We start from the raw sequence: 26,392 nt of genomic DNA on the forward strand, positions 1-26,392 counted from the left end.
AAGTTTAAAAATGAACATTTAAAGAGAAAGGGGATAAGCAAATAAAAGAGAAAATGTGTGGAAAAGATAAACTTTAAAGTGAATGGACATATAGAGGAAAAACAGAAAATATGAAAAAAATATGTCGTGACAACTGGAAATGTAGCAATACCCAAAGGAAAAAAACAGAAGAGAACAGGCATAAAACAAGTCTTCAATTGAACTAATTAATATGGTCCTCAGAATCCATAGCACAAGGGCACTTTAAGATGAGATTCTTTAAATACATGAAAAAAAAAAATTTTCATTGAAAGATAAAGCCAACCCATTATAGAGTGAATGCTTCTCTACAGGGAATAGCATAGTATCTAAAATGAGGATTGGAAAACAGATGAAGAAACGCAGGCAAAGGCTAGTAAAATTTGTTCTTATTTTCATTTATCCTTCTTTCTAAGATAAAATTTGTTTTTAAAGTGATGCAGATGTTTCTCAACTTGAGATTCTAAAGAAGGCAAAGCAGATTTGATTTATAGGCTGACGTTACTCCCAATAATAATTCTGATACGGAAACCAAGATGGCAACTGTAGAGATTGTGCAAAAGGAAAGTGAGAACGACACAGGTACCAATAGAAGGTACCCAGTCTGGATGAAATAGTGAGACTAACACAGCAATGGTTTCTGTCAACAGGACCTACCATTCAGTTAGATCATCCGTCACTCTACTTTTTCAGATCATTACTCTATTAATTCAGGAATTATCTATAAGCACCTACAATGAGCCAGGCTTGGAGAGAGATGGAACCTATATAAAGATGAATACGACACAGCCATGAGGACATATCTCATTCCCCTGGCTTCTGTTTCTAAGTAGAGAGTGTGATTCTCTAATACACGTTTTAGAGTAGTTATCTCACAGGACCGAAAAAAAGAAAAAGAGTTTCTTCTTTCCAAATATCTCCTGAGTTGGAAAACAGAATCATGCTTGTCGCATTTTCCCGTCTGCTGTCATGCTGTACTGAACTCAGGCTAGTCGCTGGCAGCGTGGACGAAAAGTCTGTCATAAAGAATAATAGTAGGCATTTCTCTGTTAGCTTTCCTCCCTGAGTTCCTGAGAATTCTGCCTTCAGTACCAACATCATCCTCTCGCTTGATTCAGTAGTTGTGACCTAAAATTAGGACTCATTGATATATGTGGGTCTAAAGGAGAAATTCCAGTTGAAAGTTATGAGATTCCTCAATCTCTCTGTAAAGAAAAACATGTTCCAGTCCTTCGAAAGTCTTGGAATTTCTTAATAATATATGTGACATGTACTAGGATCAATATGCTCAAATTACTGATAGTTTCAATTTAAAACCTATCAGTCAATTCAGGGAAGGCATATTAGTCGTGTCAATGATTCATTAGTTTGCACGCTTTAAAACTGAAAAGACTTTTCCCAGTGAATTATTCAGTAAATTAATCTTATGGTGTGCATGCATAGCTTTAATTAATTAATCCTGTTGAACTTGAGATTGATGATGCATGGATGTACTCTGTGACTTTAAGCAAAGTAATGTAACTTTACCCAGGCATTTCTTTTTGTATCTTGTTTCTCCTGAACTATCAAAATGAGCTTTTACATATCTCTTTTCAAATATCTCTCTTTTCTCCCCACGTACATTTTTTACAGGAATGATTTGAGTGTTGTAGTAGAAGTCTGTCAGTTAATTACTGATGCTAACTCTTAAAACTTCTGTAAGTCAGACCCTGGATATAGTTTGGACACTTTGGTAGGTGCATAAATCCATCCCTCTAATCCACTACGGTATCACCTAGGATCCTAACCTCTTCTGTTCCAAGAAGAAATCAATTATCTAAAAGAACTAAAAGTACTCAAGGACTTCATCTGTCCTTCACTCAGCTGAGTCACATTCATCATAACAAATGTTGGGATGTAACTTACAATTTACCAAAACCTGTCATTTACATTATCTCATTTGTTCTCACAATAGTTCTATATGGGAGATAAGGTAGATTTGATTAATATTTGTATTTTAAAAATGAGGAAACAGGCTCGAAATCCCACTGCTTATTAGAGCTATCCAACACACCACTGAGGTCACACTTCAAGCATGTTCACACCATGTTCCTTCTGTGTTTACCTCATTTACTTTGTATGTCTTAAAGGGGCTGCCTCCTTTCACGGGCTGTTCCAAGTGCAGGTCACGTTGCTCCTATGTGATCCCATCTTCTGAAGCGGGAGAGGTGAAGTCATTCCAAATGGGGACCCAATGCAAAAGCACTGTAGCATCGTCCAAAGAGCCCTACTGTGCCTTTCTGAATAAGCAGGTTGACGATGTTTGTTCTTTTACTAACCACTATATAATATAATAATGAATAAAAGCTGTAATTGTTTTTCTTCCAAATATAGCCTTCCCTTAGAGGCTGTTTTATGAATTCTTTGCAATCAACTGGAGGGTAGGTGAGTCTGATGTTGCTACTTCAGTGATTGCATAATCAATTGAGAAAAATTGCATGAACTGGAAAACAAATGAAAAATTGGAACAATAATGAAATGAAATAGATGGAAGCAGAGGTAAGCAATTGCATGTGTATTTTTGGAATCCCGATGCAAGATAAGAGATTGAGTTAGGCATGAGAAGAAAGAAGTTAAAGTCAGGTTTCACCAGTAATATTTGTGTGATCTTTTGAAATAAGGTCCAGACTTCTCATTCAGTATATTAAAATGGCATTTAATGAATGGCCAGATGGGTATGGCACTGTTCTTGGCACAATGTGCTACCAAGCCAGATATAGTTCCTGCATTTGGAAATGGGTCTGGGGAAATAAGACTTACGTGGGAAATAAACTATAAAGGAAAAAGAAAGACATTTGCAGTCACTCCCAGATCTGCTATCTACGTGTTTTGTCATTTCTCTGGGCTCTAGTTTCAAAATGTTAAAAACAAACACACAAACAAACACACAAAAAAACACTTCATCGCATTATTTTGAAAATTAAATTGTCACTAACGTGATGGACGCTTGGTGCACATCTGAAATTGTATCTGGTTATTAGGTCTCCAATCTCTGAGGGCACAGGCAGTTCAGCTCTATTCACTGTGGGCATAAGCTGAGAAGAAATATCTCCTCAAAAATAGACAAATGTGCTTTAGAGACATCCTTCAGAAACCAGGAGACTACTTCAGGAAGATTTTTAAGGATTTTTTTTTTGCTTCTGAAAAAGGATTCCTTTAAACAACTCCTCTTGTAAACATAGAAAACATATTTTGCCGTCTTGAATAATAAATAAGCTAATTTATAATTTATTTTTATTCTAAATCTTTCAATTAGAAAAATTCCAGTCATAAAGAAGGTGCTCCAAAACATTTATCATATAAATTCACTGAATAGTCTGTTTCATATCATGAATGTATTTGGATAGATACTGAATATTCATTAAGCAGACATTTTGTCCTGAGCTTCACAGATTAAAACGTATTGATCGCAAATTTATTTATTATAAATTAATATGTAAAAATCAGTTTTCCACTTGCATTCTAGGTTTTTTCCTCCTCTTTTATTTTGTACATAATAGTAATGAGCTAAATAAAACTACAATAGCAATAACACAATAACGCTAACTGTGACGCATGTGCCAGGCATCACAGCAAGCTCTTCGGCGGATTATTTCACTTATTCTGCACAGCATCCTATGAGATGGGCATCCTTGTCACCCCATTTCAGAGGATGCAACTAAGGCATAGATAAATTAATGTTATGTATGTTGGCATTAAACTTATTTAAGGTCAATCAGCATCTTTTGGGTCGTAATGACAAGTACTTAGTTATCCTTTTAGAATTAATATGGTATTTCCATGGGATAATGTAGACTCTAGCCTTATTTCTCAAAGTAACAATATTTTAGTTGGTAAAGTCTTTACCACCTAATAAGCTACATCAGGAGCCAGAAGTTCCAGGTTCAAGTCCCACCTTTGTTACCCATCAATGAGAAAAAGGAGACCTTCTACATGGACTTAGGAGCGGTCCCTACAACTGAGAGTGGCAATCCTGCTAAATATGATGAACAAAGTGCACCAAAAGGACGGGAAGAGACTTGGGGACTGAGTCCCTTAGAGACAAAAAGCAGCGTTTATCTTTCTCTCTCTCAAAGCAATATTTTTTTTCCGGCTGTGAAACACACAAGTCAGTGAAGGGACATTCCCTAGGGCATGCTCAGAAACTAACAAGCAATAAATATAATTCTACTTCTTTTTCTCTCACTCAAATGAGTACATTAAAGTGCAAGTAAGTAAGGTTAAAATAGGTCCGCTCTGATTTATTAAGGAAGGAAAACATTCACAGACTTTTGTCCCTGAAATATTATTGTCAATAAGTTACTTGTGAAACACGTGAAAAATTGATGGAAACACAACAGGGAATCTAAGATAACTTGTGGTGTGTGCTCAATAAATATCTGTTGAGTTGAATATATTCAGAAGGAGGAAAAAAGTCAAATAACTATTTTATTCCTTGACATCTAATATTAAAGAAGTAAATATTTAAGCATATCTTGCTTTAAAAACCCCATAATATTATTGAGGGAGAAACACATTAAAAATATTCAAAAATATTTTCGATATAATTTTTTTAAAATTGATATTTAAAAATTCCTTTTCTATAAAAAGCCTCTCATAGAAAGGTATAAAAAGCCTTAATAAAATTATATAGGTTTCTAAAATCTATGTTTTAGTCATATTTTTATTGCAAAGACAAAATTATAACAATGAAATTATTGTGAAGAAAATGGGAAATCACCATTAGTCCATTATTCTACACTTATTTTATTGTTTTGAAAGCACTGTCTACAGAAACAGATATTTAATATGGTTGTTATATGTAAAAAAGAAACAGAAGATTTTATGGGTGGCCATTTGACAAGTCAGTGAGATCTACTAAAAAAGGAGACCTCCTTGTCCACAGAATATCTAAAAAGCTACCTTAAGACTTGTTCTAATCCACACTTACAAGAATATCATAAGATGTACAGAGGAGAAAAGTAAATACACACGCACATATCAGATTCACCTGAATCATAAATATTACATAAATTTGGAAAAGAAAACATTAATTGAACCGAGATATTTTATAGCTCAGTTGTAACTAGTTACTAAGTACTATTTTTAACCAAATACAATCCCTCCATTCTCTGCCTCCAAAACAGTGTGCACATGAAGGTATAGTCTGAGGATCTAAGAATATTAGTGTCAGCGCAGTACAGTGGGGAGAAGCATGGCTTTGGGTCCCAGCCCTGTCAGAAACTAGTTGTGTAACTTTGGGCAAGTTACTTAATAAGAATTCTGATTCTTAGTTTCCTCAAATGTGAATTGGGAAAAATAGTGGCATCTAATTCATAGAGGGGTTGTACATGTAGAATACTTAGGCAAGTACTAAATGTACAGAAAGTAGTAAATGTTACCTTTGCTTTTTTGTTGTTGATTTTGCTGCTGTTATAAGAAGGTATCAATACAAATATTATATCAGGTATATTATTAGGTATTATACGTTCAACTATGAAATGTTAAATTTCAATCCATATCATTGCTGGAACCCAATATTTTGTTTGCTGGATAAAAAAATGTATTTTTCAAATTATTAATTTATCATCATTGTATATTAAGGTTATTAGTTCTGTTACTGCCTTTTCAACTAAGCCTATTTTGACATGATTGACCAGAAATAGCTAGCTTTCTCTGGAAGTGACAGAAACAATGAAATGTCAGCTCTAATGATCAGGAATAGGATTTGTATATTGGAACAACTAAATTCTTAAGCAAAAACTAAATAAAACACGCCTTTTGGAATGACAACTGAGCGACTATAATTTAAATCATTCAATTTGGCATCCTCTCTGTTTCTCTCTCTCTCTCTCTCTCTCTCTCTCTCTCTCACACACCCACCCACACACACACACACACACATGCACACACACCACTTAATTTTAATTAACAAAACCTAAGAATGATATGGTCAGGAGTTAGCAACTACTCATCACTAACAAAACATCAGTAGCACTGGAAAATAGTAACTAAAAAAGCCAGACTCAGGTTTTCAAAGATGGCAACCTGCTGTTGACAGGGGAGAGAGGAGAGAGTGATGGCAGGTTGAGCTGTGCCTAAGTATCAACACACCTCCAATCATGTTCCTTTTATGTTCCCCTTTAGTAAACACGAAAGGCTTTATTCTGAGAATCTCAATGATGAAAAGAGATTCGCAGTCTTCACGTCCCACAAAGGTGACAGGTGTAGTAGCTGAGCCAATAGAACATTTGGTGCTTTCATACAAGGACTTTAAAAGTTCTTAAAGAGGATTCAAAATCTTGTCGGAGGATCTAATTGCAACAATAATTACCCAGCTTCAATTCAAACTCATAGAAAATAAGGGAGCATTAAGGTCATATGGACATAGAATGTTACTAAAAGAATCAACATGTATCTGCTTACTATGCTAATCAGATTCATTGCTACTTAATATCTCCTGAGTATTTATAAAGTTAAGACACTATATAAAGATCTGGGCAATACTTTAAATATTAAGAACAAAATGACTGGAGACAGCTCTTTGATTGCTTGAATTACCTAAATAATCTGCAATATTGTATTTGCTCTTTCCTGCTTACCTGCTCCCCTAGCCCCAACCGAACCCCGCAACTTGGCTAAAAATCACACTTAACCATGTCACCCAACTACTAAATTTAAATGGCTCTTGGGGGAGGGAGGAGAGGAGAAGGGGATGGGGAAGAGGAGAAAGAGAGAATTTTATCTTAGAGGAAAATTTTATTCAAGTAATAACACTTCTTTCACCCAATGTTGGTTATACAATGCGAATGACCTAGTACAAGATGATTTCATTAAAGTCACTGCTTCTCTGACAAAAACGGTTGTTTATCCATGCATATTTGTATAGATTTATGTCTGATATGTGATAGATATAAATGTGTGTGAATTAAAGAAGGAAGTGCATTGAAAGATGTACACTTAGGTTCTTTGTGTATGTGGCTAACAAACATGCTTGGAGAGCACAGGCTTCGAGAATGTGTTCTCCCTATATGTGTATTTATGTGTGTATATATGTGCGTATGCATAGATATACATATAGAAGATCTTGGGATGCAATGTAGCATAATTATAAACCTGAACACTGCAGCTCAAATTTTTGCATTCAAATACAAGGATCAACATTTATAAGTTGTGTGACCTTAAGGAAGTCATTTAGACTCTCTGTGCCTTAGTTTCATCTATAAAGTGGGCATATAATTATACCTATCTGTGTAGTTGTAATGAGGATTAAATAAAGGAATCTTATAAAAGGCTTAGCCATGGTACATAGTAATGAGTAAATACTATTATATATATCCACCGAAGAAGAAACGATACATGCTCTGATAAATATAACTGCTTGCTGTGCTTGTGTCAGAGAACACCACTGTCTATGCCTTGTATGCATTTATTTTGTTCTCCTTTCTCCCCCTGTAAATGTTGGCCCCTCCTCCATTATCAGAATTTAACACAGTAAGATTAGAGGAATGGAAGCAATGACTGAGCCCAGAGTAATCCCGGAGTCAGTGAGATGAAATGCCAGTGAGCATCACATTGTGTCCTTGGTTGGTCAGCATATGAAACATAGCAGCACACAACTAGCACACAGAAACGAAGCCGAAAACCTAGGCAAAGACTTGCCAACTCCTTTGGGAAAACAAACCTGAAAACTCAGAATTCAAAATAATGTGAAAACTTCCCTGTTGTTCACTGTCAATATAAGGCATTACAAATTCTGTGTGTATTAAGGCATTTCATCTATATATTAGAGATGCAGACTTATTTTTCATTCTCCAAGTTTGCTCACTTATATATATTTCAACTCTTCCTTTCATCGACATATACAGAAGACTTGCACAGAATGAAAATAAGTTTTCTGCTTATGTTTTATAAGTTATTCATAAAAAAATAACTTAATTTGCAGATAAACATATTTGCAAATATGTTTTCATTCTGTCAAAAATTCCTCATCGAAAATCAGGATGGGGTTGTTCATTGGGGAAAAAAAATAACACCTGATCATTCAAAAATTCAGCCAATACAAATTAGCATACTGCTAGGGTCAAAGAGAAGAGGCAAAAGTTCTTCAATAACTTAGTCGGAACGCTCACGCTTTCCTATTATATCAGGGTAAACGGCCTCACCTCCACCACCCAATCGCTTGTTTTCCAACTCATAGGCTTGTAAAATTTTTATCACAGTCTATATTTATCCAGTTTATAAATGCTACCATAATACCACCTGCAAATTCACTTATTTATGAATAAACACAATTACATATGTCCTATCTCACTTTGCCTTCAGTCCAAAAGTACTAAAGCACTGAGGCAGAACAGCGCAGTACCTCAGAATAAGCACCTTGTAACTACGCCCTTTGATTTCCTAGCTGTTTGACCATGAACAGACTACTCAGGGCTCAATTATTCTGTCTCCTTAAAGGATGCTGGTTAAAACTATCATCTCCTACAGTTGTTTTGAGAATTAAATGAGATGATGAATAAAAATGTCTTAGTGTTTCAGACATATATTAAGTCCTCAAACATTTAGTAGCTATTATTTTTCCTATTCGCCATGCCTAAAACTCTTTTTTCCTATTTCCCAATTGGGAAACTGATATTCATACCTAAAATCAAGTGATTCTTTTGTAAATCCTCATGATATCACCAAGGGAGTCAAGCAAATTATTCCTTATGGAGACATGGGGAAGCATCTCTAGGGAAAGGCAGAATGATGCTGGTGGAAAATACAGCAAAAATTAAGTAAGAAATGAACTCTACCCTGCCCTGGAAAAAAAGCTGGGTGAGATCAGCTTTCTCTTCCCTGAATCCCTGACGGCACCTGCATACTCTGAGGAGATGGACCATCTGGGATAGAAAATGGAGAGGGGCGGGGCAAAAAAAACTTGATAAAACAGAGGAGTAGAATAGTTCTGTTGGAAATTTTGGCTCTTCCTTACTTTTATTCTTTGGCCTGATAATGCCTGTTGTGTAGGTACCTTTTGCTGAGACAGGGCACAAAACAAACGCATGTTATCCGGGCTGGCTCAAGGCTTGAGAGAGGCACTTGGAATTTTGTTTGAAAAATTTGCTCTTTCCTGGATATGAACAAATTAGAGACTGAGGGTGAAATGTCGAAATAGAAATATAACTAGAACGTACTAGGACATCTCAGATTTTGTGTTTCTTAATAATCAGAAGTCAAACGAAATGAAGTGCTTAGAATATTTCATACAAATGTCCATTTGGTTGAGAGGTGAGTTCTCAGATTCCACCCAGGCAAACCAACCCCGTTCTCGCCCAGAGAGAAGCCTCCACGTTTATGAACTGGTTAAGAAGCACTTACAGTCTTGAGGGATAAAAGGTGTTGCATTTGCGGTTTTCATAGTCATCTAAGACATTCATGCGTGAAGGTAACAAAGACCTACATAGGTATGCAGTGACTCGAGAAATATTAAATTCATGGAATCAAAAGTAAGTATGAAAACCATTTTTCAAGAGGCTGAATCAGAACAAAAAATTTAGAAATGGAGAGATCCTGTTGTACAAGGACTTGTAATCACAGATACCAGTGAAACAAGAAGTGGGAAAGTCATGGTCATAGAGCAGAGCAAGGCAACTGACCGATGGTACTGGAATAAGAGAAAATAGGCAGAGATGTCTATGTGTCAGTAATGAGCAAACATTTAATAGCAATAATTTCACCCTAAACCTTCACGCTGTATCACAAAAGGTCTGAAGCTCGGTGTGAAATAAGCAAACGCTAATTCGAAAAGTATTACATTTTATCCTTGGATTTGATAGTTACTATAAAAATAATAAAATACAGCTTTTCAAAGTAAAACTAAGAGCTAATTAAGTTTTGAAATACTCTGCAAACCATTATTCCTAAAGCAAAAGACAGAAAAGAAATTAAACATAAAGTATAAAATGAAAGCAGAAAAAATGACAGAAGAGAAAATAGGAGAGGATTAAATTATGAATTTGAAAGCAAATGTTCAAGGATTAAAAATAAATAAAACCCAATTACACACGACTTAAAAGAAACTGACCTCATCAGAGTGGCACAGAGAATTTAAAAATAAAAGCATTGCAAATGTTTCTCAGACAAAGCAAGAGAAAAGAAACGGTAGGTGGCAACATCAGTTTCGGATAAGTGAGAACCGCAACCAAATATTTTAAACAGAACAGAGAATATAGTAATAATAAATTATATAGAAAATTCAAAATGTTAAAAAAAAAAAAACCTACTAGAATTTGACCAAAACAGAATAGGTGAAAGAAATGCATATGCAGCTACAGATCATGTAGATTTTTAAAAAATAAGAATGAAAGTAATGAATAATAGAATGGATATGGGGAATAAATATATATAACATGTTTGTATATGTGTGTATATAACTGGCTCTCTTTTAAATTTTTATTTATTTTTTTCTAAATTAAATTTATTGGGGTGACATTGGTTAATAAAATTATATAGGTTTCAAGTGTACAATTAATATGTCATACGTCTATTGCATTGTGCACTCACCACCCTAAGTTAAATTCCCTCCATCACCACGTTTTTCTCCCTTTACCCTTATCTACCTCAGCTCTCTTTAACAAAGAATAGAATCTTCTTTTTAATTACCAAAGTAATTCAGAAACTAAAAAACTGAGAAAATTTTAAAAAACAGACATTATAAGGCCACATTTCTGACCAAAATGCAATACAATTTGAAACTTATAAGAAAATTTTAAAAGAGAAAAGCAAAAGATAATAAAATGTTAAAGTGATTATTGAGTTAAAAGAAAAACCAAACTATAATTTTCAACAAATACTATTTGTGTCGAGCATTTGATTTTGCTGTTATTGTACTATATTCTTACAAATAGAGGATCTCATTTAATCTTGCAAAGCATGGTAAGGAAAGTATGTTTACTATAAATTACAGGAGAAGAAAATAAGTTAAAGTTCCTGTCACAATATGTGCAAAAATCAAACCTAAGCCTGCCTTGCTCTAGGTCCATGTTCTTATTAACCAGAACATTTAAAAATTTTAGATGAGACCAAAGCAATTGTCTGAGACAAATTCATAGTTGTTAATGTTCTCAATACCAAACAAGTAAGATTTTTTTAAAAAGAAGAAACTAGTGTTCAACTCAAGATGTTTTAAAAAGGAGGGTCACAAAAATCTCTATGAAATTAGAAAGAAGCAACTACAAAAAATAAAGTAATAAATTATAAAATCAAAAGCAACAGAATTAAGACAATAAAAATTCACAAAACTGTGGCAAACCTCATCAAAATAAAATCATGAGAAAAGCACAACTAAAACTAGAAAAAGAAAAAAGAAAATAGCAGATTTGGAGAATAATCAAGTTTAACAGAATCATATGTACAATTATTTGATAAAAATTGTACGCATTTTCTTTTTTTTAGGCGAGGCAACCGTTGGTTGACCTCACAGATTGCAAAGACCTTGTCAGCTTACAATCTTTTATTTTTTATTTTTTATGCCTGCAGCACCTAGTCTTCCTAGGTGGTCTTCCATCCAAGTACTAACCAGGCCCAACCCTGCTTAGCGTCCGAGATCAGACGAGATGGGGCTTGTTCAGGGTGGCATGGCCGTGACAAAGCATTTTCATTAACTAGATATTCAATAGGAAATTCATAACTTATCAGAATTAATTAAGGTATATAAAATATGAATTGAATGGCTCAGAAAAATATTATCAATTTTTTAAATTTTTGTAAAAAAGGATTTGAGCTTTTTACAAAAAAAGGTGGATTATTCAAACATTTAAAGAATTAATAACCCTCACGCTCTATAAACTCTTCAACAGCATAAGGAAAAGAGGGAAGCCACCAATCAATTTTATGCAATCTGTGTAAATGATGTAAATATGAACCAAATGTAGCTCAAAAACAACTTTTTAAACTTTAAATCAATCTCAATTATGAATGAAATGCACAAAGCTTTGATAAAATAGTAGCAAATGGAATTCAACAGTACATTTAATAGAGCAACATATCACGACAATTAAAACCACTGAATTTGAAAATGTGTTACTATTAGGAAAACTAAAATTTGATATATCACTTAACAGTTCCAATAAGGGTATGTATAAAAATCCCAATGCATTAAAAACACCTTGAAAAAAGTCAATTTTATTAATATCATATGTAACACCTACCTTAATCCAAATCACAATTCCATATCACTGATAAAAGACTAATAGAATTCTTATTAAACTATAACAATAATGAATGCTTCAATATTATTGTTTTATAACAATATAATAGTTATAGTAACAGTTTTACAACATGAATATAAAATATCTACCCAATTTAAAAAGAAATAAATCAAGAAATAAATCAAGAAATATATTTATTGCAAAGGGACATTTTTCATTATTTATGAATAACATATACCAAGACCAATAAATTCAAATTTTTGAAAAAATGCATTGTTTTATATGCTAGACTCACCTACTACTTAAAACCCCTGCTATCCATAACTAAAATTCACAAATAAATATTGTACTTATACTCATTTTTAATTAGCTTTTATGAAGATAAATCCTTTTATAGTAGAGTACATTGTGACACCAGCTTTAATACCCATAAAAACAACATACTTTGATGCAGAGGTGGGAAGCGTGCCACCAGTTTTGAAAGAGGGAAGAGATTTCTTTTTGAAGATTTGCATACACATTATGGAAGACACAGTTTAATTCCTGAGAAGATGGGGTTAGAAGTGTCCGGTGCTTGTGAACAGCTCAACAGCATGGAGTCCTCCAGGTTGGTGTATCTCAAAACGTGACCCACCTGGAGATCCATGGTGTCGAACAGTGAACTTTCCAAACCAGCAAAGTCTCCATAAAGTGAGGGGAGCGCCTTCCTCTTCAGCATCGTTGGCTGGAGAACACACGGCCTACATCTACACTAGACCAAGTCAGGTTCTGTCCTTGGTCTTCTCTGTCAGAATTTCCTCCATCCGTTTTCCATTTCTGGCCCACTTTAAAGCTCCTGGCCATGATGTCTGCTTCCCAGACTCCAGATTAATGCCAAGCTTGAACATTTTGCCTTTAATAAAGAAAAATGAACAAGGAAACCAGCAAAAAATTGCATGCTGTGTCTACCTTATCATCATAAAGGTCCAGAGAGTACAAAATTGTGGTTGCTGTATAACAAACATAGCAAACTATACTTGGTGGCCAAACATTTGCATCTTGCTGTGGAATTTCAAAGTTCAACGAACATGCTTCTAATTAGTTGTTTTCTGTACTTAGATAATCAGAGAAAAATGCCCAGTAAATAGTCATGTGTAAAAACTGACTTTGGGTTGGGACTCCAACCAACTTTTAAGGGCTAGCTGTTTATGATTTACCCTTTTACATTCACAGTTGTCCTAAGGCTGTTCTATCCTTGCTGTAGCCTGTTCCTGGTACCCCTGGAGCTGCATTTCAAGGGATCTTTGGAGTTTGTTTGTTTGTTTTTTGCTTTTTGCTCTGCTTACTCCTGCTGTGCTCCTCAGCCCCTAGCAGATGGGTACTCTGGCTGCTCTAGAGCTCTGCATTTATATCTTCCCCCAAAACAGCCACTGTCCCTAGGATGTCCCTAAGGCATAGGGAGAGGAAGTACCTGTATAGATGGCATGAGTTTAAAGGACGAGGGAAAGATTGTGTTTAAATACACTTACTCTCAGCATCACTGGTGGGACTGCAAATTGGTGTAGCCACTACGGAAAACAGTATGGAGATTCCTCAAAAAAAACTGAAAATAGATCTACCACATGGCCTAGCCCTTCCACTTCTGAGTATTTATTAAAAAAAAAAAAAAAACAAAAGCACTAATTTGAAAAGATATATGTACCCATGTGTTCATTGTAGCATTATATACAATAACCAAGATTCTAGATGTCCATCAATAGATGAATGGATAAAGAAGATGTGGTGTTTATATATATACAATAGAATATTATGCAGCAATAAAAAAGAATGAAATCTTGCCATTTGTGATAATATGGATGAACTTAGAAGGTATTATGCTAAGTGAAATAAGCCAGAGAGAGAAAGACAAATACTGTATGGCTTCACTTATCTGTGGAATTTAAGAAAACAAAACAAACAAAACAAAAAGAGATTCATAGAAACAGAGACCAAAAGGAGGTTACCAGAAGGGACAGGGTAGAGAGATGCGTGAAAATGGTAAAGGAGAATATAGTCAATAATATTGTGATAAGTTTGCATGGTGACAGACATTTACTAGAATAAGTGGGGTGATCACATCGTAAGGTATAAAAATGTTGAATCACTATACTGTACACATGAAATTAATATAGCCAATATAATATTGTATACCAACTATACTTTAAAAAGATAGACAGATAGATAGATGTATCCCATCTGCTTCTGATTTTCAAATGTGTTTAACTGCGGCTATGTCTATTATTTTTCAATTAGAGAAGAGATAAAAATTAAAAGGTAATACCCTTGGAAGACACTACAGATTAACTTCTTCTTATGAAGTTGCTGTCTAAATCAAAACTCTTCTGAAATTTATACTAATTATTAATTCTGAAATGATTCTAAGTATCTTAATTATTGGCAACTGACTGCAAAAATGGGTAGACAGATAGTTGAGTTTAAAAGAAAGATCACAGTATGAATATTAGTAGTAAATAATTATTTTCATAGTTGATCTGAGAGTAGGCTTTGATGGTGCACAGAAGATCCTGGAGCCTGTTGAAAGCCATGAAAAAAGCAATGATCTGGTAATGGGAAGCTGCTGTATTAAAGACAGCTCTTCATTTATCTAATCTAATTTAACTAAAAATACCATTTCATTATGTACGGGAGGAAAGAATGAGCCAATCCACTGACAGTACTTCCTATCTGGCTATGGAATAGATTGGTACACTCAGAGATATGCATACACTCTTGTTCCATGAAATCTGAATTTCAGTCTCATCTTGGGGCTCTAACAATTTATAACCAGCAGCATCTTGGCAAGTCACTCAGCCCCTGAGTTCATATCTCTCCATGTATTATTTGAAAACAAGAAGAGGAATTTTGTGACCTATAAATAAGATAACGTGTGTGCAAATTCTTTGTAAGTTGCAAAGCTTACACATTTAAGAAATTTTTCATATTGTTGGTTTAATAAATTAACTCATTGAGAAGCTAAAGGAATAGGTCCTTACAACAAATGGGATCAAACAGCAGTTGTATGTTTCTAGTAATAGTAATGGAGAAGAGGAAGAATGGCAGAGGGAAGGGCCAAAGTGGGTTCATCAATGTCCAAAAATCACTGATAGACACGTCACTATACTCCAGGATCATGTGAGCAGCTGCTGGTCTGTTTGACTCACTCAACCCTGGCACATGATAGATGCTACATAAATATTTGTTGGATGAAGAAATGCATGTTTTTCTTCTCCTTTGGTCAGTTTTTACTGTGTGTTTTCAAATCTGTCTAGATGGCAAAACCACAGTGACATTGGACACTTGCCTCTCAAGCTCCTGTGTGTCTGAATTGCCTCAATCCATTTCTACCTTGAATACAGATGCAAACCCACTGTACATTTCTACTTTTTCAAGAACCTATTAATTCATGCAAACAAAATGGCTCACTAGGTTTCTGGGTTTTTGTTTATTTAAACAGTCTTCTATGCTTCTGGAAAACGAAAGGAGAAATAATGACAACTATAAAAACTAAGCACTCCTGATTAAAGGAGGTTATTCTTCTTCTTGAATCAGATCCTTTTCAGTATTTCTCTTCCCCCAGAAATTTGCTAGAGAAATTTGCATGAACACTCGCTTTTAAAGCTATGAGTGTACCTATATCTAATGTTTGTCACCTAATCCATATTACTCTTTTAGTATCATTGCTTCCAAATATTTACTCTGAAGATTCTGTTATTCTCAAACACAGGTCTTTACCCTCAAGGAACTGTAAAACAGGGGATGAATTACTACATTTTATATTTTACATACAATGCACATAAACACAATGAGAAGAAGGATGCAGAATTTAATATTCTCTATATAGGCCTGCTACATTGTTTTTAAAGGGAGTGGTGGAATACTTCTCACACCTCTTAAATCAATGCCTCCTTAACTGTTTAATTGGACTGAATGACATATTCTGGCCCTCAGGGATGTGAATTAGGTAACTAACAGATGTGCAAAGATGTGATCTATCTTAGAAAAGTTTTCATCTTGTTTATCTCATTTTGGCAGTATGGAGATCAGGCAGGTGAGTGAGAATCCCTGGCAGGCTCACCACAAAACCCACTGAGTTAGAATCAGTGGTCTAGATTCTTCTGAGGGCAAAGCCAATTATTCACATTAAAAAGTTAATAAGCGGTCATTTGTGTTTCTTGCTCTAACACCATGTGTTCTATGCTGTTCTCTTACGTTCCCAATGGAGGGGTTGTTTTCAGTTTGCCAAACGATGAAATTTCAATACAGAATCAGTTCTTATTTTTAAATAATAAGAGCAACATATCTGTAAGAACTCCTGAATTAAACTGCTCATTTTTTGAGAGCAATGGTCTATGCCCACTAGCCTAGTATTAAAATCACATACATTATAAAATATGAGAGATAAGAATACAATCAAAATATCGAAATTCAGAATTGCATATTTCTTAGTGGTAATTTTCATGAGAATAATAACTGATGTTTTGCATTTGTGTAGCACAACAAATTCACGATAAGCCATAAATGAGCCAACACAACTTTATCACATAAAATATACTCTCTATAACTCCTTAGAATTTTCTGTTCTCCTGGAATTGTTTTATGTCTGTTCTTATGTTAGCAACCAAAGTTAAAGCTCTTTGAAATCTTTCACTACAGTGTTCATCTCAATAGTTAACAGTGATGGGTTTATTATTATTAAATTTATTGGAACGACACTGGTTAATAAAATTATATAGGTTTCAAGTGTGCAATTCAATAATATTATTATCTATGCATTGCATTCTGTGTTCATCATCCAAAGTCAGATCTCCTTCTGTCACCATACATTTGATCCCCATTATCCTTATCTGTCTCTCCCTCTCCCCTTTCCCTCTACTAACCACGAAACTGTTGTCCGTGTTTATGAGATTTTGCTTGTCTTATTTGTTTGTTGCTTTCAGTTTTGTATCCTACATATGAGTGAAATCATATGGTTCTCAATTTTTTTGACTTATTTTGTTTAGCATGAAAAACAAATAAAAACTGTTCATTTTACCCTTTTAATTTACCAATTTGTGTATCAATTTGCTGCCTTCAGAATCTATTGCACTCGACAGACATTGAATAAATCCTTTATCCTACTTTCTATTTACTATGTATTAAGGTATGTCTTACCCTTCCTAGCCAGCTACTTTTTCTCTAACCTTGATAATGAATTAGATACTGGAACTGGCTCATCCTTTCCCTAGCAGGATCACAGAAATGCCTCCAAATAATCTATTAATTAACACACACACACACACACACACACACACACACAAAATCAACACACACTTGAATATTCAAGCCACAGACTCAGAGATTTAACAATGTGAAATATTTAACTGCATGAATGATAACATCAATGTACCAAAAAACTGGTTATTGATATGACCTAAACAATCTCATCTGCTAAATGTTTTTAGCGCTTGTCAATAGAGATAGCTTGTCATCAAATTAAAAGTATTTTCTAGATTTAACACCACACTGAGAGCATTTAACAACTGATAAATTCATGTTTTTAATTCTACTTTTAATCAAGTGCATGATGCCAACATGAGCTTATCAAATAAACATTCCACCCTCTCTAAAAAAATTTGGACTATAAGAAATACATAAACCTTGAAAAAATATTTCATATTCTTCCATGTTAATTCCAACTTTTTGTTTTTCTGTCAAATTAAGTTTCAACGCTTCCGGCAAAGTATCTAATGACCAGAAATAAGATCGCGGGAATGCGTTTATTGCCATCACAATGTGGCCCAAAGTATTTAAGAGAAGCCTGTATATCCCAGTATAAGCCAGCCTTTGTGATTCCACTGCAGAAACGGGCATAAAATTAGATAAGATGTTGATTTTAGATAGCAATGACATTTAGAATTTTATTTTCTTGTAGCCAGCATTCTTATTTTTTTAAAAACTTGCTAAAAACACATTGAGGGGTGATATAAATGAAGAACAAAAGTGGGGAGAAACTGTGATTAGGTTTACACGAAAGTAAAAATGGTGACGTGCAGATATGCAAATTCGAGTTCTCCCTTGTGAAATATCACAAAAGCCATGTCTGTTTTTACTTTTCATGACTATTATTAATGAGTGCTAAAAATGGCTCTAACAGTGGTACAACCACACACCCTTTAATTATCCTCTGAGTTACACCTAGATATTCAGGAGGCAAACACAGAAAACAAAAGCAGGGAAATGAATAAAAGATAAACTGTTCTCAATTAAGGAAAGGGACCTAGCACCGCTTTCCAGCTCAGGAGCTCATTGCAAATCTGTCCTTTTATGTCACCATGTGGCAATTTCACTTCCTGAAGGAAAACAGCGCGAGAGCTGTTGAGTTGGAGACAAAAATGCATTGAACATAAACTGTTTACATGTGAATACACACACGCAATGACAGTGTGCCTTGAATGTGATGGTGAATACGAAGTGCCCGTCTTCAGTCCAGATCTCTCTCCTGAGACCTGTATGTCTGACAGCTTACCCTAACCCTCCTCTAAGCACGCATGGGGGTTCCTCAAACTCGAATGTTCAGAACTGAACTAATCATCCTTCTCAGGAGGCTGGCTCCATCTCCATCACCCAATTGCCTATCCCACAGACCTTTCTGCTCTTCTGGTCTCATTTTTTGGGCCAACCTACCGCCACGGCCGCTACCACCACCACAAATACCCAACCACCCAGGCCAATCTGTCCTTTCTCTTTAATTCCAATCCATCCTCTCCTTGCCGCCTCATTGACTTATCTGGCCTCCTTCTTCGCAGCTTTTCTTCTTTTGAAATCATTTTGCATTCTTCAAACACAATCATTTCTCTTAAACACAAATCAATCATTCCTACTTTTGATTAACCCTTTAATGATGCTTCACTCAACCTCAGGCAACACGAAAGGCTCCTGATAGTGTGTCATTGCCGACCTATGAAGCCACATCACCACCACTCACGGGCTCATCAACTTGGTCGAGTTGTTCTGAACTACTTTACTTTAGCAAACACATCCTGTTCCCCCACTATGATTCTTCAACCTCATCTGAGATTCCATAACCCTACAGATATTCTTGTGTGCTTTTCATTTTTAGCTAAAACTACTCTGAATACACAGAGGTGAGTGCAGACGAGAAAATACACACGTGCACACGTGCACGCACATACACACACATGGAGGCAGAATTACTAACTCTATAAGCACTGACCCTTATCACTCTCTGGGGTGAGCTTATGATTTACTTAAAAATCTTCCAGCCTGGAGAATATAACATTCTACCTAGAAAAATAACCCATTCTTGTGAGAAAATGAGCCTTCTCTTTAGATATACTAGAAGATTTCATTATGTTTTCCTAGATCTAGATTACACCAAGGAGTTCAGGGGATTCATGAGAATTCAAGAAAGCAACATTTATTTTCACCTTTTCAAAATCATTGAGGAATCATGTTCTATCTATGAAAGAATTGTGGGACAGGGCTTTTCTATATAATAGAAACTGAGATTGACTTTCCTACTCCCTCTGATGAATATCATCTCATGGATATTTTAGAAGTCATCCAGTTCAACGGTCTCCTTTTCAGATGAGACTGAATCCCAGATGACTGGTTCTTTATGAACCAGTCTATTTATTTTAGAAAGATTTAGAGGTAATTCCTAACTGTCCAAATGTTTTCATTTCCCTCTTGCATTAGCTTACAAGAAACAGACAAGTCTTTATTATACTCTCGAAGCCCTGGACTATACGAAGCATGGAACAGGCAACAAAAATTTTATGTTCAAGGAAACAATCCACCCAAGAAGTCCCCCCAACACAGCACACACCACACATTCATTCCCCCAGCTCCCGAGAGAAGCCGAGCATTATATTCCTAAAATTACTGGAGTCCAATCCATATTTTATATAATGGTGACTATACTTTTTTTTTTCCATTTAGTTCTTTATTTGAACATCAAATAGTTGAGAATATTGCTTGGGCATCCCACTGGATTCTTTACTTTTTAAAGGTGCAAAAGAAGTTTACAAGTGTTTCATTAAACAAAGCAAAGCTGCGATAAAACAGAATCACATTAATAATAGTACGTTATCAGCAAAAGGGCGGATTAACCCATCAAACACGATTTGACATTTGAGCTTTTTTGCCATAAAAAGGACAAAGTAACTTACGAAAGAAATATCATGTTAGGGGCTAGAGGCAGGGTGAAGAGGGTATAAGAGCAGGAAAGTTTAAACCGGGTCAATCTTGCTATTGCAACCAGGGGAGATAGACAGAGGACCATGAGCAAATTAAGAATAAAACTCCAATTGTTTCATAACAGAATTATTAAATTTAATTTCAAAGAATCCATCCTAAGAAGTATAAACTGAGCCATAGACAGAAACAGCATGGCCAAAAAAGCAGAAACATCAGAAAAGGCTCACAGAACCTGCCTATCGGTTCTGCATTTTAACTCCTGGACTAATGGGGAGATGGGAATGGAATGAGGGAAAATGTTTGTAGCTCTAAGCTTATACCAAGAAACAGCGGAAGACTGAACTGCTAAAAACTGGAAGATTGCAAATTATATTTCACTTTAAGAGTGTTCTGTCAAATTGTTAGAACTTAGATTCTGATTACATATGTGCAAAATTATGCATTATAGGACACATGTAAATTTTATCATATTGGAAATGAGATCAATTTTAAGCAAAAAGCTTTATATTTCTACACACAGGCCAAAATTAAAGATCAAATAAAATCTAATATTATGAAAATATTTTGTATAATTATATAACATTGTGAGTATATATGCGTAAATTTCCAGGAATGTTTGCATCCATACAGACAAAATATTCTGTTCTAATTTCCTCTGCTGATCCTCGAAAAAGTTTCCAACTCTAGGATGCAATGAGATGCCTATATATTCCAAAGCACTGCAAGTTACGGAATACCGACTCAGGAAAAAGAAAATTTAAGCGAGCTGAACTGCAAATGTAAAGCACACTCAGTGACAGCTTTCAGTGTGTTAGTTTCCTTATGCTGCTACTTGACAACCATGGCAATCAGGCCCTGTTGAAGAACTACTGTCCTTTCTAAAGAATTCGTGGGGACTGGTGGATGGGCAGAGTGAAGTGTTGGGTGCTTATGAAATACAACAGCTAACATATTGTTTATAGTTTGAAAACATTAAGGACATTTTCTTTCTGATGAAGAAGTAAATGTATACACATTGCGAAAATTGAAATAGAACTCCAAAATTTATAAAATGAAAGTTCACTATGTTTTTCTTTGAGAAATGACCAATATTGCATTTCTGTATATCCTTTGAGAGTATTTTGATTCACATGCTCCCCTCGATATATCTATTATGATGATCGTGATGTTATCATTAGTATCATTCTATATAAAATGGTCAGAGAGGGTATTTTGAGATTACCTACTTTTGCTGTTAGCATTTTAATATACTTTGTACCCTCCCATGATTTTATATAATGATCCATATGAAGAGGTGTCACCTCCAAGTTGAGCATAGTTTGATGATGATGAAACCAATAAAAGCCAATAAGACTTTTTGGTAATAAATACCATGGCTTTAGGGTAGGGAAAAAAGTAGTCTTGAACCGGTCGAGAGACAAGAGCAGAGAAAACATACAGAGAGGAAAAAATGAAAGAAGAAAAATTGAGGACATAGATATAAAAGAAGGGCAGAATAAAATACAAGGAGTATTTATGAAGAGTTTTTCACACCCAATAATCAATTACAATTACTTCCCTGTACTCCCAAGAGTTCCTTTCCTCCCTATCTACCAAATCCTTTCTTTTTAGCCCCCAGGTCGGCATAACCCCTCAGCCCTAGCCCATCCCTCCTCAGGGAGGAAGGTGTTCTATGAGTATAATAACAACTTGAAATTAAGCTGAGATAGTTATAATGTCAGGTAAAAGGCTTCTTTGCCTACACTTCCTCCTTCCATAGGCAGCAGGACTGCAGAGATCCACCTACCTGGCTTCGAGGCTGGATCTAGGTACCACAATCTTCAGTGGCCTCAATGAGCTTGATTATCAGGCACAAGCCCTTGAAGAAGCAAAAATTCTATCCAGGAGCAACGCGGGAAGGGGAAAGGTGGACCCAGGTAACTTTGGCCTAACTGGTGACTCTGTGGTCTAAATAGTGAGCAAGTAGTAAAAAGAAAGAGTTTGCACCATTATCTGAATTCTAAATCATTATGATCAACCAATGGAAAGATTATTTTAATTCAGGCAACTGCCTGTTCTGATGAATCCTTCTAATGTAGGGAGGAGGCAAGAGAATTAAAATGTTAATCAAGCTACATTCAGAGGCTGCAATATGCTGATCAGCCCTGCAGCCAGGCCAGGAGGACACCTTCAGAGCAAAGGAAGATTTCTGCTGGGATTGCTAACAACCCATTCCCCACACCTGTGAAGGGGAAACAGGAACCGAGAGTCATTCCTTATGGTTAAAACCATGTGGAACCTAAGGATTCAAGGCTGGGAACTGCCAGCGGGCCTTTCACTCTACATATTCTTACCTCTTCATGCTACTTACGCTTCCCCTTCCTCACTGTATGTCCATGTCAAAGGAAATGGGAACTAAGGAATGACATATGAACTGAATTCTCTGAACACTCAGGGTCCCTCTCAGTGCCTTTACTCTGTCTCTCCCTCCCTCTCCCTCTCGCTCTCTGCCTCTGAGAGGAGACCACACTGTCTGTGGAGTGTTACCCTTTTCTATAAGCTCTCCTTCTGACTCTAACTTTGGTGTGTGTGTGTTGAATTTCTTCTGCACTCTCTGCCAAAGGACCCTCTTCTTCTCTCGGTACAGAGCTTGGTCCCTCTGTCACTTGGGGAAATTTGCTCTGTCCTGCATCACTTCCAGAAGTGCTGCAGCATTATGGAAAGATGATGTCTGCTTCCTCTTCCAGAAATGCTGCAGCATTATGGAAAGATGATGTCTGCTTCCTGCGTTCTCAGACAAATTTTTGCTGCAAGTCTTTGCAGCACCTCTCACCAATCTAAAATGATCAGCCCTAGGAAGACCACGGGACTAAGAAAAACGTGTGTGCCACTGTCAGTAAAGTGGGGGGTGGGGGTGGGGGAGACAGAGGTCAGATGGGAAGGGGGTGGTGAGTAGAGTGGAGGGCTGTTCCAGGAAGTCTGATGGCAATTTCAAGGTCAGTGGAATGACAGCTTTAAAAAGAGAGAAGAGGAGGACAGATGGACTTTTCTTTGTTTCACAGGACAGAGGAGAGATGAGACATGAACCCTTAATCTAATGTCACTGTAAAAGAACTGTGGTAAGAATACCTTATTTTTTCTTCCTTGGTGTCACCCTTAGACATCTTCAAATATCTCGAACTTTGCACCATTTTGGTGCTTTACCCTTACCATATCTGGGCCCAAATTAACTTACTAAAAGCAAACTTACTGTTTGCTTTTAGGCTCAGGCAATTATTCTCCATTCTGCTCATGCTATGGATGTTTGTTTGTTCATTTGTTTGTTTCCTTTAAGATTTACCTATTAGTTTGCACCATTTTGATATTCAGGGCCCATCAAGCATAATAACCCAGCTAGGGTCTCATAAGATGAATATCATCTCACTGATGAGTGAGATAACAGTTTTTCTTTGTCACAGAAAGTAAATCTTCTTCATTCGGTATCAAAGCAAGGAAGATAACTGATATTAAATACATTAAATGAACGCAATTCACCAACCATCAATAATTTAAGAAAACCATCAATAATTTAAGAAAACAAATATAAAAAGAATTATCCAATCTTGTGTCTTTCCCCTCATCTTTCAAAGCCAAACTTGGCATTTATCTAAGACAATATGAGTCATTCATTCATTCAACCAGTGTTAAAATCTACTGTATACAAGATACCATTTTAGGCCCTGTGATTCAGTGGTAAATTAGAGGACTCTTATCCCTGCCTTCCAGTGGGATATTAAAGACATAAAGTAAAAGTTATACAGATGACTGCATTAAATTCCAAGAAAGAACTAGACAAGGTGCTAAGATAGCTTATACACCAAGCCATTATTTTAGACTGGATTTGCAGGGAAAGGCTTTTTGTGGAGTAGCAGATAATCAGACTGAATAATAAGAAGATGCTTTCTATGCTAAGCACGACAAGGTCCTCTGCGACAAGAACAGTATATGGCATATATTCTGAGCAGAAAAGGGCATATCATGTTCAAAAAACTGAAAGGCAAACAAGGATGGCTAAAACATGATTAAGGCAGGCTCAAGATGAAGCCGGAGAGATGGGAAGTTCGAGATCACGCACTGAAGACCATGATAAGGTGTGTAATGAGAGAAGGGAGGGAAGAATAAAAAATGAGCCATTGCAAACATTCCCTCAGCCAAGCGACCAGGCTTGACATCATCAACGACAAGTCATGTTGATGGATTTTGGGCCCAAGGCAGGGCTGCCCCAAAATATCCCATAAGGGCATATTGATTATTTTGAACTAAAGTTACTTGAAAAGCAACCAGTGATGGGAGAGCACATTGTCCCTCTGTTGTCTCCTTGGATGCAGGAAGCAAATTTCCCTGGTGAACTGTGTCCTCCTTTTTCCAACAGGACTGAGAGAGACACTCTTATCACCAGAGTTAAGGAATTCAGGGCCAAAAGCCTGTATAAACAAACCTTGTTACCCACTACTTATTTACTACCCCCAAACTCTCTCCTTGTTTAGGTTGCTTGCTAATGAGCACTCAAACCTAAGTTTCTTGGTTCTGTCAATTCTTTACAAATGTATTGTTTGTCAAAAAAGTATACAAAGCTGCCTGCTTCAATCATTTCTCTGAGCATCATTTATGATCTCCTGATTGCACGTATTTAACTGTTTTTTTCCTGTTAATTTGATCTTGTGCCAATTTTATTATTACTCCAGGGGTCATAAAGACTCAAAGGGTTAAGGGGAAAATTCCCTTCTCCAAAAGTGCCATGTACCCTTTATCCTCTGTGGTCTCCCTGCCCAGAAACTATAGCCTCAGTCTAAACCATAGCCTCAGAGAAAAGCATCAGACAAACCAAAATTGAGGAGCATTCCACAAAATATCTGATCAGGACTCCACACAGCTGTCAAAGTCATCAAAAAACAAGGACAGTCTGGGGAACTGTCAGTGTCAGGAGCCTAAGGAGAACATGACAAGTTCATTTATTGTGGTACCTGGTAGGAATCTCAGAAGGATATTGGGTAAAAATTAAGGAAATCCCAATAATGTATGGGCTTTCGTTAATAATAATATAACAATATCAATTCATTGGCTGTATCAAATGTTCCATATTAACATATATTGAAACGGAAAACTAGGTGAGGGCGTATATGGGAATTCTCTGTACTATCTCTATAACTCTTCCATTTAATCTAAGCCAATGCTAAAATTAAAAAGTTTATTTTTAAAAAATGAGTCCTAAGTTTCTATACTTGGTGAACTAGTTGATGGTGGTGCTATTTCCTAAAATGAGAAAGACAAGGAAACAGAGTGGGGATGAATGCAGGATGAAAAGAAACAAGTTTCAGGAGTTAGCAAAATTTTACTTTAGAGCACTTTAAGTTAGTGAAACACCCAAAGAGATACGCCTGTCCGATGAGACCTACGAAGTAAATGAGAAGGTAGAATGGTGGGTGCAGGAGCTGGGGGAGGAGGAGGGGGTGTTACTGTGTAATGGGCACAGAGTTTCAGTTTGAGATGATGACAGTTCTGGAGATGGATGCGATGACGTTTGCACAGCAATGTGAATGTACTTCATGCCACTGAACTATACATTTAAAAACGGCACATTTTATGCTATGTACTTTTTACTTCAATGAAAAGAGTAAATGGCTCTGGGTAGCTGGGACCCAACTTATCTTCTATGATCCTTTTCCGTATTACACATGTAGTAATGAACCCAAATTACATATGAGAAACAAGACGTGCTGAAAAGAACAGTGGAGGCTGAGCGGGCACCTGGTCTACGTGGAAAGTCAAGGAACATGTCCCTGAAGTAGTGACTTTCAGTTGCTTGATTAAGTGTCCTTACCAGACAGCTTTTCTTTAAACACCCTTGGCCCCTTCTATGACCACCTCTAAGGATGACTATGTGACATAAGGACAAAGACACTAAGCTGCATTTGAATCCTAGCTCC

The 26,392-nt window shown here is 36.1% G+C and overlaps 1 protein-coding gene and 1 pseudogene across 1 annotated transcript in view; both read right to left on the reverse strand.

Moving 5' to 3' along the window:
* Positions 1-26,392, reverse strand: part of CHRM2 (cholinergic receptor muscarinic 2) — a 124,885-nt gene that overhangs the window by 78,838 nt on the left and 19,655 nt on the right. The window lies entirely within an intron of this gene.
* On the reverse strand, positions 11,551-11,668 carry LOC112478794 (annotated as a pseudogene).

This window comes from Pteropus alecto, unplaced genomic scaffold, assembly GCF_000325575.1.
Source record: "Pteropus alecto unplaced genomic scaffold, ASM32557v1 scaffold22, whole genome shotgun sequence".
NCBI classification, from domain to species: domain Eukaryota; kingdom Metazoa; phylum Chordata; class Mammalia; order Chiroptera; family Pteropodidae; genus Pteropus; species Pteropus alecto.